The sequence below is a fragment of the Aedes albopictus genome, chromosome 2, assembly GCF_035046485.1.
Source record: "Aedes albopictus strain Foshan chromosome 2, AalbF5, whole genome shotgun sequence".
NCBI lineage: Eukaryota > Metazoa > Arthropoda > Insecta > Diptera > Culicidae > Aedes > Aedes albopictus.
In genome coordinates, this window is record NC_085137.1 from 413,290,861 (window position 1) to 413,301,039 (window position 10,179).

Below are 10,179 nucleotides of genomic sequence, written 5' to 3' on the forward strand. Positions count from 1 at the left end.
TTCCAGATCAACAAAACTACCTTGGTGTTCAGAACTTCAGGTCTACACTCGTAGCAGCAGCCATATCTGAGTAACGTTGCATAGTCAATCGCGGTGACTGGACCAACCTGAAGTTATTATTATGAACCTTTGTCATTCCAAGATAGTTTTGATATATTGCAGAACAACCACACTACTCCGGAGACGATAGTTTCAGGTCTTCACTTGTGGTAATAGCTTTTGCCACTTCGTTAAGTAGTGTTACACAATCCACTTTATTTTCAAAATAGTTAGAAGAACAATTGGCGTTGTTAGGGGCTGTCCATAAACCACGTGGTCATGAGGGGGGGTTCGGCCAATGACCATTTTGTATGGACAAATAAAATTTTTTGTATGGACTAATGACCAACCGGGGGGGGGGGGGGTGGTTTGAAAAGTCCCAAAAAAATGACCACGTGGTTTATGGACAGCCCCTTATATATTTTTGAGATATAATGGGCCGTCCCGCACTGGGGCAGAACGCTGTTATGGACAGGCAAAACCTCTAGTGCTCTGGATATCCATCCTAGAGTTTTGGTGTCTTCAGAGAAGTGTCTTGTAAGAGATTGCACTAAAATCTGGTTACATGACAATTGATCTAGACAAGTTGCAACTGATCTAGATCAGTTTTAGCTTTTTATAGAAGCGTTCTAGAAGAAAACTTCTTCATTCTGCTATTTTTGACATTTCTTCCGAAGATATCTTAGCTTATACTGTAAAATGCACACAAAAGGCACAGTGGGCCACTTTACTAAAAAAAAGTCGAAAAAATCTATTTTGATCAATATTTCCAAGTAAAAAAAACTGAAAAAAAATCGAACGTTAGGTTAGCAAAAATAAATAAGAAAAAGATTGTTCCATAACAGAAATCTAAATAATCACGGAAATTAGAGGTTTTTCTTATTGAAATAACTAAAGAAGGTGATCTACAATTTATTTGATAACTCGTGAAGCAGCAGGTGGAGACATCTAATTTTTTGGCCAAAACATGTTGTTGAATTTAGATTACTTTCAAGCATAGCTTAGACAGCCAGCACCGCTTGTGTAGAAATTTCTCATCTCTCACTTTATCTCGAATCTCTCGATCACTTTCAGTTGCTGAAGTACAAACGATTGTATTCGCTTTACCTAGTTAGTTATAAGCCGACCACCGATGTGAACAGAGCAGATTACGAATAAAACCCAGAAATTTATAAAGTCTGCATGAAAGGTTCAGTTTACGTAGTCTAGTGCATGTTAAATTATGGGCAATTGAACGAATAAAGAATCTACTTCTAAAGCGTTGGAACGTTCTGTCCCGGATCCACCCAAGTACAACGCCTTCGGCGCGGTTTTTAGAGCGACGGAATAAGATAAAGGTGAGCCCCGACCAACAACACATGTCAATACCACTAGCATCGATATTATGGGGAAAGAAAAGTGGGGTAACTCGGGGCTTTTGTTATACACTAGTATGAAATCACCACAAAAGTAAATGAAAATTGACAGTTGAAATCAATTTTTTGAACTTCAAACATGATGTGATCAAGACAGCAGCCAGCGCAGGACAAGTCCACTTGCATCGTGTGAGTCCGTGCGCTTTGGTCGATTCCTCAGTACCCGAACGGCACAAGTGGGCAGTTGTCAATTACACTTCTGCCATCGATTCACCTGGAGCGGACCTGGTGTGATGGTTAGAACACTTGACTATCACGCCGAGGACCTGGGATCAAATCCCACTCCCGACAAACTCACAAAATGTGAGTTCTTCCTTCGGAAGGGAAGTAAAGCGTGGGTCCCGAGATGAACTAGCCTAGGGCTAAACATCTCGTTATACAGATGAAAAAAAATCAATTCATCGTAGGCCTCCGGCGTAATGTCGTCACCGAAGCCCACGATTGCCACTCTCATCAGGTACTTTAACCTCAACACCTCGTCGTACATAGGCTAGAGGAACTGGTTCACCTAGCGTGAATGAGGATGAAGCATCTGTCAAATTTAGCATATTTATTTATATGAAGATCTACTTTTTCTCTTCGTTTTATTCATCCACATTCATCCAGTTCCTCTAGCCTATGATATTCCATTACACCGAGCCCAGGGTGGAGCTTTGCGGGACTCTTGAGGTTATGTGAAAGCTCCTCCAATCCACCTCTGTGTCGTAAACTAGTAAAAGCCACCTGGAGATCACCCGACCATCAAACAGAAAACCAAATCGACCACGTTCTAATCGATGGTAAGTTCTTCTCGGATATAACCAATGTCCGCACATACCGCAATGCGAATATAGATTCGGATCACTACTTAGTCGCTGTATGCATGCGCTCAAAACTTTCGACAGTTATCACCACGCGTCGAAGTCGAACGCCGCGGCTCAACATCGAGCAACTTCGTAACGTAGAAGTGGCTCAAGACTACGCGCAGCAGTTAGCAGTGGCCCTACCAACGGAAGAGCAGCTTGGCGCAGCTACACTTGAAGATGGCTGGAGGGACATCCGATCCGCCATAGGTAGTACCTCGGCTACAGCACTAGGCTTCGCGACTCCGAATCACACAGAAATGACTGGTACGACGACGAATGCGAAAAGTTGTAAAACGGGAAGAATGCAGCATGGGCGAGAATTCTGCAACACCGTACGAGAGCGAATGAGGCACGTTACAGACAGGCGCGGAACATGCAGAACTCAGTCTTCCGGATGAAGAAGCGCCATCAGGAAGAACGAGATCGCGAAGCGATGGAAGAGCTGTACCGCGCTAAGGACACACGAAAGTTCAATGGCGACGTTGCAAGTACCGAAGGTGACGTGATATCAGATCTAGGAGTATGTGCACAGGACGAAAGACTTCCGGCCCCTGACCTCCAAGAGATTGAGGAGGAGGTTGGCCGGTTGAAAAACAACAAAGCCGCTGGAGCAGATCAACTACCAAGCGAGCTTCTAAAATACGATGGAGAAACACTGGTGAGAGCACTGCACTGGGTCATTACCAAGCTTTTGGAAGGAGGAAGTATTACCAGCGGCGTCATGGTCGCGATTTATTCCGCAGTCAAGTTAGCAGATTGTGAACAATCCTCGGTACCCACTTACGTAATTTATTTTTGGTCCTTTGGTGTCAGATCGGTGTAACACGCTAAATATAATTCACACAAAATGCAATTTACACGGAAACACTACACACTACTGCGCGCTGCCTACAAGATACTCTCTCAAATTTTATGCCGCCGTCTATCACCGATTGCAAGAAAGTTCGTGGGGCAATATCAGGCTGGATTCATGGGTGAACACGCTACAACGGATCAGATGTTCGCCATCCGCCAGGTGTTGCAGAAATGCCACGAATACAACGTGCCCACATATCACTTGTTCATCGATTCCAAATCGGCGTATGATAAAATCGATCGAGAACAGCTATGGCAGATTATGCACGAATACGGATTCCCGGATAAACTGATACGATTGATCACGGCGACGATGGATCGAGTGATGTGCGTAGTTTGAGTTTCAGGGACACTCTTGAATCCCTTCGAATCTCGCAGAGGGCTACGTGTTTGCTGTTCAATATTGCTTTAGAGGGTGTAATTAGGAGAGCGGGGATAAACACGAGTGGAACGATTTTCACGAAGTCCGTTCAGCTACATACTTGGTTTCGCTGATGTTATTAATATTATAGCTGGTGAATTTGGGACGATGGTGGAAAAGTACATCCGACAAAAGACTGAAGCCATGTGAATCGGATTAGTCATCAATGTGTCGAAGACAAAGTACATACATGATGGCAAAGGCCTTCAGGAAGGAATCACCGCGCCCGCCACCCCACATTTCTATCGATGATGATGAAATCGAGGCGGTTGAAGAATTCATGTACTTGGGCTCACTGGTGACCGCCGACAACGACACCAGCAGAGAAATTCAGAGGCGCATTGTGGCAGGAAATCGTGCTTACTTTGGACTCTGCAGAACTGTACGATCGAATAAAGTTCGCCGTAACACGAAGTTTACTATCTACAAAACGCTGATTAGACCGGTAGTCCACTATGGCCAGTAAACATGGATCCTACGTGCAAAGGACCAACGCGCCCTTGGAGTTACACTACGGCGGAGTCTGATGGAAGACGGGACTTGGAGAAGGCGAATGAACCACGAGCTACATCAGCTGATGAGAGAACAAACCATCATCCACACCGCGAAAATCGGGAGGCTACGGTGGGCGGGTCACGTCATCAGGTGTCGGATAGCAACCAACCCGACTAAAATGGTTCTCGAGAGTCATTCGACCGGTATTAGAAGACGTGGAGCGCAGCGAGCTAGGTGGGTCGATCAAGTGGAGGACGATCTGCGGACCCTTCGCAGATTGCGAAACCAGAGACACAAAGCCATGGACCGAGTAGAACGGAGACGGCTACTATGTACAGCAGAGGCCACTCATGTCTAAGCCTGACCGACGGAGGACGGGTCGTAAACTAGTACTCGATTCTGGAAGTAACTTCCGAGAATCTTGTACATGTACAGGTTCCCAGATGCAGGAGCGCATCGGCAATAGCCACCCAACTTGCACTATTGAACGTGTTCCAGGCAGTTCTGCATAGCAAACCTGAAACATCCCGGGAACCTCTGTAATATCTACTTTTTAGGCCAGGTTCGTAACACCGTCCAAACCTGGGGCGGATTCCCTCCAACATCTCTGGAGATTGCTCTGAACTGAAGGAGTTATTACACCTCTCGTCTTGGCCATCCTGGTTCTTGAAGAAACTCCGTTGATGAAAGAAGAAGAACAGACTCTATTACCTGGCTGACCTCGCGATTCGACAAGCCGACATTTGCGGAGCGATTGTTCATGGAGGGTAACACCCACGGTCCATCCAGCGACGATCTAGTCGGAAATCTGAGCCGTGCGTGCAACGTCGCAGTGACAAAGCGACCCCTACCCAGGAATGGGCACATACCGGTATATTGCGGATGTACAGAAATTGCAGCTGCATTTGGCATTTAAACTGAAAGAGAGATGAGTTTCTGATATAGGAGTTTTCTTGTTCTGTGGCTAAGATGATTAAAGCGCCGGTCTAGCGAATACGGAGTTGTGGGTTCGAATCCCATCAGAACGCGATATTTTTTCACAAATTTATTCTCCTAATTTGTCAATTAACAACATTTTGTGCCTTCTAGTTACAAGTTTTTCCAGTACGTTTCAGACATGCCAGCAAACCTGGTAAGAGATCATCCTTTTAGTACTTCACGCTACAAATGGGAATTTTCAACCCCCCTCCCCCTACGTACGGGTTTTTTCCTATACTTAATACATTGCTTGTCACACTGTTCAAAACCCCCCCGAGCAAAGTCTGATAGCAAATTGAAAACTAATTTTGATGTTGAGATATTGCAAATTTTGATAACTCAGGTTGTTGTCGTTTTGATCGTTTTAACGGTTAAAACATCAAAAAACAAGAGCAGAAAAATGTTCCTGTGATAGCAAATTGAAATCAATTCCTGCTATCGATGATGGCAAATTGAGAACTGTTTTCGTTATCAGCGCAAGAAAAATGTAAAATCGTTAAATATAGATCATTAATGTAATAATTATCTAATTGCACTAATGATATATCCCTAGTATCCCTAGTTTACAAAAAGGTTTAAAACTATTCTAACGCTAAATATTTACATTAATTTAAAATGACAGCAAAATGAAAACAAAATTTGAAATCAAATTAGGTAAGTGAAAATAAACTGATATCAAAATGTGATATTAATTTGTTGCTGAATACAAATCATGCTTTCGATTTGCTGTAATTTTGTTGTTGGGCTTTGATCGGGCCCTTCCCCCTCTTAGCGTGACGTACTTTATGATTGTCCCCTAAAGTACCAGTAAAATGGTCACGCAGAAAAGCCTGGAACAATCTCTGAACAAAAAACGGGAAGAACTATCAGCAGAAATATCAGCAATAGCTCCGGAAGTAATCCCAGAAGAAAAAAAACCTTAGCCGGGCCTGTTGATTAGACAAATAAAAAAGTTCCAGGAGAACTGGGAGAGAAACTTGAAAAGAAACCCCGCGTGAACCTTTTGGAAATATCAAAGCTGTAACTCCCGTAGAAATCCAGGGTGAAACTCTAGAAGAAAGCTCACGGAGATTTCTGAGAAACTTCGAAAAGAAATGCCTCCCCCCCTTTTGCCATCAAATGGTTCAAGTTTTCACGTCCCTTTGAACCCTCTAGTAGAAATCCTAGGAATAACTCCTGTAGCAACTCTGGAACAAATCCCGGGAAGATCTTCTGGGGAAATCCCAAGACAAATGCGGGAAGGAATCGCGGCAAATATTCAAGAAAAAAAACTCTAGGAAAAATCCCGCGACAACATCTTTGATATATGCTGAGAGAAACTCTTGTGGAGATCTTAGGATAAATCTTGGCTGAAATCTCCATGAGGCAGTCAATAAGAAATTTCTGGAGAAATCCTGGTTTAAAATCTCTGGAAGAATTCAAAGATGAGATCGTGGAAAAATCCCTGGTAGAATTACCGAAGGATTTTCCGAATGAATCCTAGGAATACTGTCCATAAGTATTAATACAAGACCGCCAAACGAATTCTCTTAAAGCATTTCGAATGTATGTATCACAGTTAGATTTTCTGGAGAAGTCCTAGGATGAACTGCTGGAAGAATCACAACAGGAATTTATTTATTTCTTGTCGTCAATCAATTTGTAGACCTTTACAATTATATGTATACTATATTACAATAGTTGCTTAAACCTATCACCTAACCCTACTTGTCTCAAAAAATGCCTTCTTAAGCATATCTCTACTCATAGTCATATCAATTCTGTCACTATGTGTATTGTATCTGACATCATTCTATTCAATGGCCCATGTTTTGTATAGTCTGTTCTGTGGTAATTAATAAAAAAATAAGTTTCTATTCCTTAATAAACGAGTTGGAGCAGAGAAATTCAAATTTTCCAATATTGTGGGGGAGCATATTCTATTTGATATAACATCATTTATAAAAGCAACCATGGCAAAATCTCTTCGATTTTCGAGGCTATCTAAATGAATCAACATGCTCCGTGCCGCATAAGATGGTAGCGGTAAGTAAGCTCAGCCTAGTTTCCTAAAAGCAAACAACAAAAACTGTTTTGGGTCGACTCTATCCGGTTAATGTGTGAAACCTGATATGGAGCCCAAACAACACTACAATATTCTAGAAGAGGTTTTACGTATGTCACATATAGTGTTTTAATTGTATAAGGATCATTAAAATGAAAACTAAATCGTTTGATGAACCCGAGCATGTTACTTGCTTTATATGTAATATTGTTATAATGATCAACAAAAGTCCAGAATAACGCCTAGATCTCTTACCAGATTACGCTTTTCAATAATTTTCTCACCTAGAGTTACCACTTTATGAGTTATGTTTAATTTTCTCGTGAATGTAATTGAATTGCATTTTTAACGTTAAGTTCCAACAGATTTTTGCCACAACAGCTGAAGAAAATATCAATTTCATTTTGAAATATTTCGAGATCAGATGCTTTACGCATCTCCATGAAAAGTTTCATATCGTCTGCGTATATAGAAACTTGAAGATAAAGCCTGTATCCGCAATAATCGGGACACAGAAATATGGCTGTAACTCTGCAATAGATACATTAAAATTGCTCAAATTTTGCCTGATAATATCTTAAGATGTGTTCATTTCACCTGCAAAATTTCATGTGAATCGGTGAAGTACCTTTTGTTGTAGCAATGAAACAGTAGAACGCGAGCAATTGAATTTTGTACAGCCCCTGGTTTAGCTTGTCAGCGCTGTAACTTTTGAATTTGATAAAGAAAATGACTGAAATTTTGAACACAAACCTCTCAATCTACTTTACTTACGTAGGCAAAATTTCAAAAAAATCGATGCACTATCAACAATTTTATAGTCGAAACATATATTGGGGCTGACCGTGATTTTAGCCCTTCAGACAACAATTAGTGAGCACCCCTTATTGTTTCGATTGTATTGTTGAAAGTACTACACCAACAATCATCAAATTTTGCAAGCATAATATACACATAATCAACTACCTTCTGTGAAAATTTCATGAAAATTGACAGAGATATTCAAAAACTATGAATGGGCAAACATCGCACATAAAAAACATGAAACATTTTCACTAACACTATCCCCTATCAACACCAGTAACTTTCAAACCAATTGATAAAAGTTGATGAAATTTTGCAAGAAAGTGTCTCTATAAGAATCATAACTGCTCACGAAGTTTCATAATTATCCTCACAGAACTTTGAATTGTAGGGGAAAAGAACCATCTAGTATGCGAATGAAAATTGGTGATGATTGTACAAAATCTTAAAAACATCGTCTGTTTGTTTCTCATCCACAGTTAAAAGTAATGCATCGATTTTAATAAAATTTTGCTCAAATAATAAACATACATCAAAGAGTTCTCAGTTATTTTTTGGTCAATTTTTATTGACTCAGTACAGAGTTACTGCCATACTTTTGTGTCCCGATTATTGCGGATACAGGCTTTACTTGACAACGTATTCAACATCATTCACAAACAAAATAAACAACAATGGACCAAGATGTGAGCCTTGTGGAACACCAGATGTTACATTTACAGTTTTAGACAAGTTTCCTTTAAATCATACTCTTTGAGTTCTATCAGTTAAGTAAGACTCGATCCATTTAAGTAACCTAGGGTTGAATCCTAATTTAGACAACTTGTAAAGCAACAAACTTATATCCACTCTATCAAATGCTTTACTAAAATCAGTATACAAAGCTTCAACATAATTTTCTCTATCCATTACATCCAGCGCGAATGTTACAAAATTTACTAAATTAGTTGCCGTTGACCGTCCTCTAACAAAACCGTGTTGTTGATTAGTTATTAATGGCATTAGTTGTGAGAATACATTGTCGTTGATTATGGACTCAAACAGTTTTGCTTGAGGAAGGTCAAGAAGAGTTCCTGGAGTACCTATTTAGATCCAATCTTTGAGGGAATTCCTGGAGAAATAACCTAAAGAACTTCTGCTAGAACTTTATCAAGATTTTCTTAGAAAAAATCCGTTCCATTCCGGGTGGTATCATAATGGGAATTTCGAGAAAAATCCTAGGGGGAATTGTTGTTAGAATCTCCATAATGAACTCCTGGAAAAATCCTAAGAGGACTTCCTTGAATAAATACAGTCCCGATTCGTTCGTTGGCGGCTCGTTAGATGGGCTGTCTCGATGGTTGGATGTTCGCTGGTTGGGGCAAAACCCAACTAAAAAGCACTGTCAATGTCAAAATCGATGTCAAAATGAGTTTGACGTCTGACCGTCGTCGCATCGCAGCTCCTATATACAGACCGTTTGCGCAAGTATGCGAGTGTTACGTGACGTATTTCTCGTCACTTGCGTTTGTCTAGAGCATTTTGATCAGTTGTCAGTTGCCCCAACGAACGAACACGATTCGCTAATCGGGGCGCAGTCGTGACCCAACGAGCGAATCCTCACTGTACTTGGATGAATCCCTAAAAGAATACTAAGAGAAATCCTTGGAAGAATTGGTAAAGGTACTCTGGAGGAATCCCGGAAGAATTCCAACAAGAATGTCAGGAGAAAACCCTAGATGAATTCATGAAGGTACATACCAAAGTTAGAATTTTTGAAGGATTCCTAGTAAGAACTGCTCCAAAAGAAATCAGTCGAAAATAAGGAATTTTGGAAGAATCCCGGTAAGACTTCTTGCAAATAGGAATCCGAAAGAATCTCTGGGAGGACTTCAGAAACCAATACCAAGAAAAATAGCGTGCAAAAATCTACAGGAGTTATGTAAGAAATCCTGGGAGGCATTCCAAAAGGTATTTCTAAATATGTTCCAGAACAAACCCTGATGGAATTTCTGGAAAAATCCGTGTAGTAAAATTTCTTGATGCACACACTAAAGCTACTCTTAAACAACTTTTTTTTATTCTTACCTACAATGTAGTAAACTTTGTTGACTCTATTTCTGAGCTGATCAACAAGAAGTAAAGTTTTTTTTATTCATACGACCCTTGTACGAGCCAATGTTTAATTTTAAATCGCTGCAAAATTTCCTTGAGTAGTGAAGATTTTCCCTGAGTATTCCAGGTTTTTCCCTGTTAAATTAAATTCCCTGAGGATTTCCGGTTTTCCAGGTTTTTTTCAGGTAC

General features: G+C 40.8%; 1 protein-coding gene across 1 annotated transcript in view; it reads right to left on the reverse strand.

Moving 5' to 3' along the window:
• The window catches only part of LOC134286862 (tetra-peptide repeat homeobox protein 1-like), a 265,454-nt gene that overhangs the window by 139,104 nt on the left and 116,171 nt on the right, over nt 1-10,179 (reverse strand). The window lies entirely within an intron of this gene.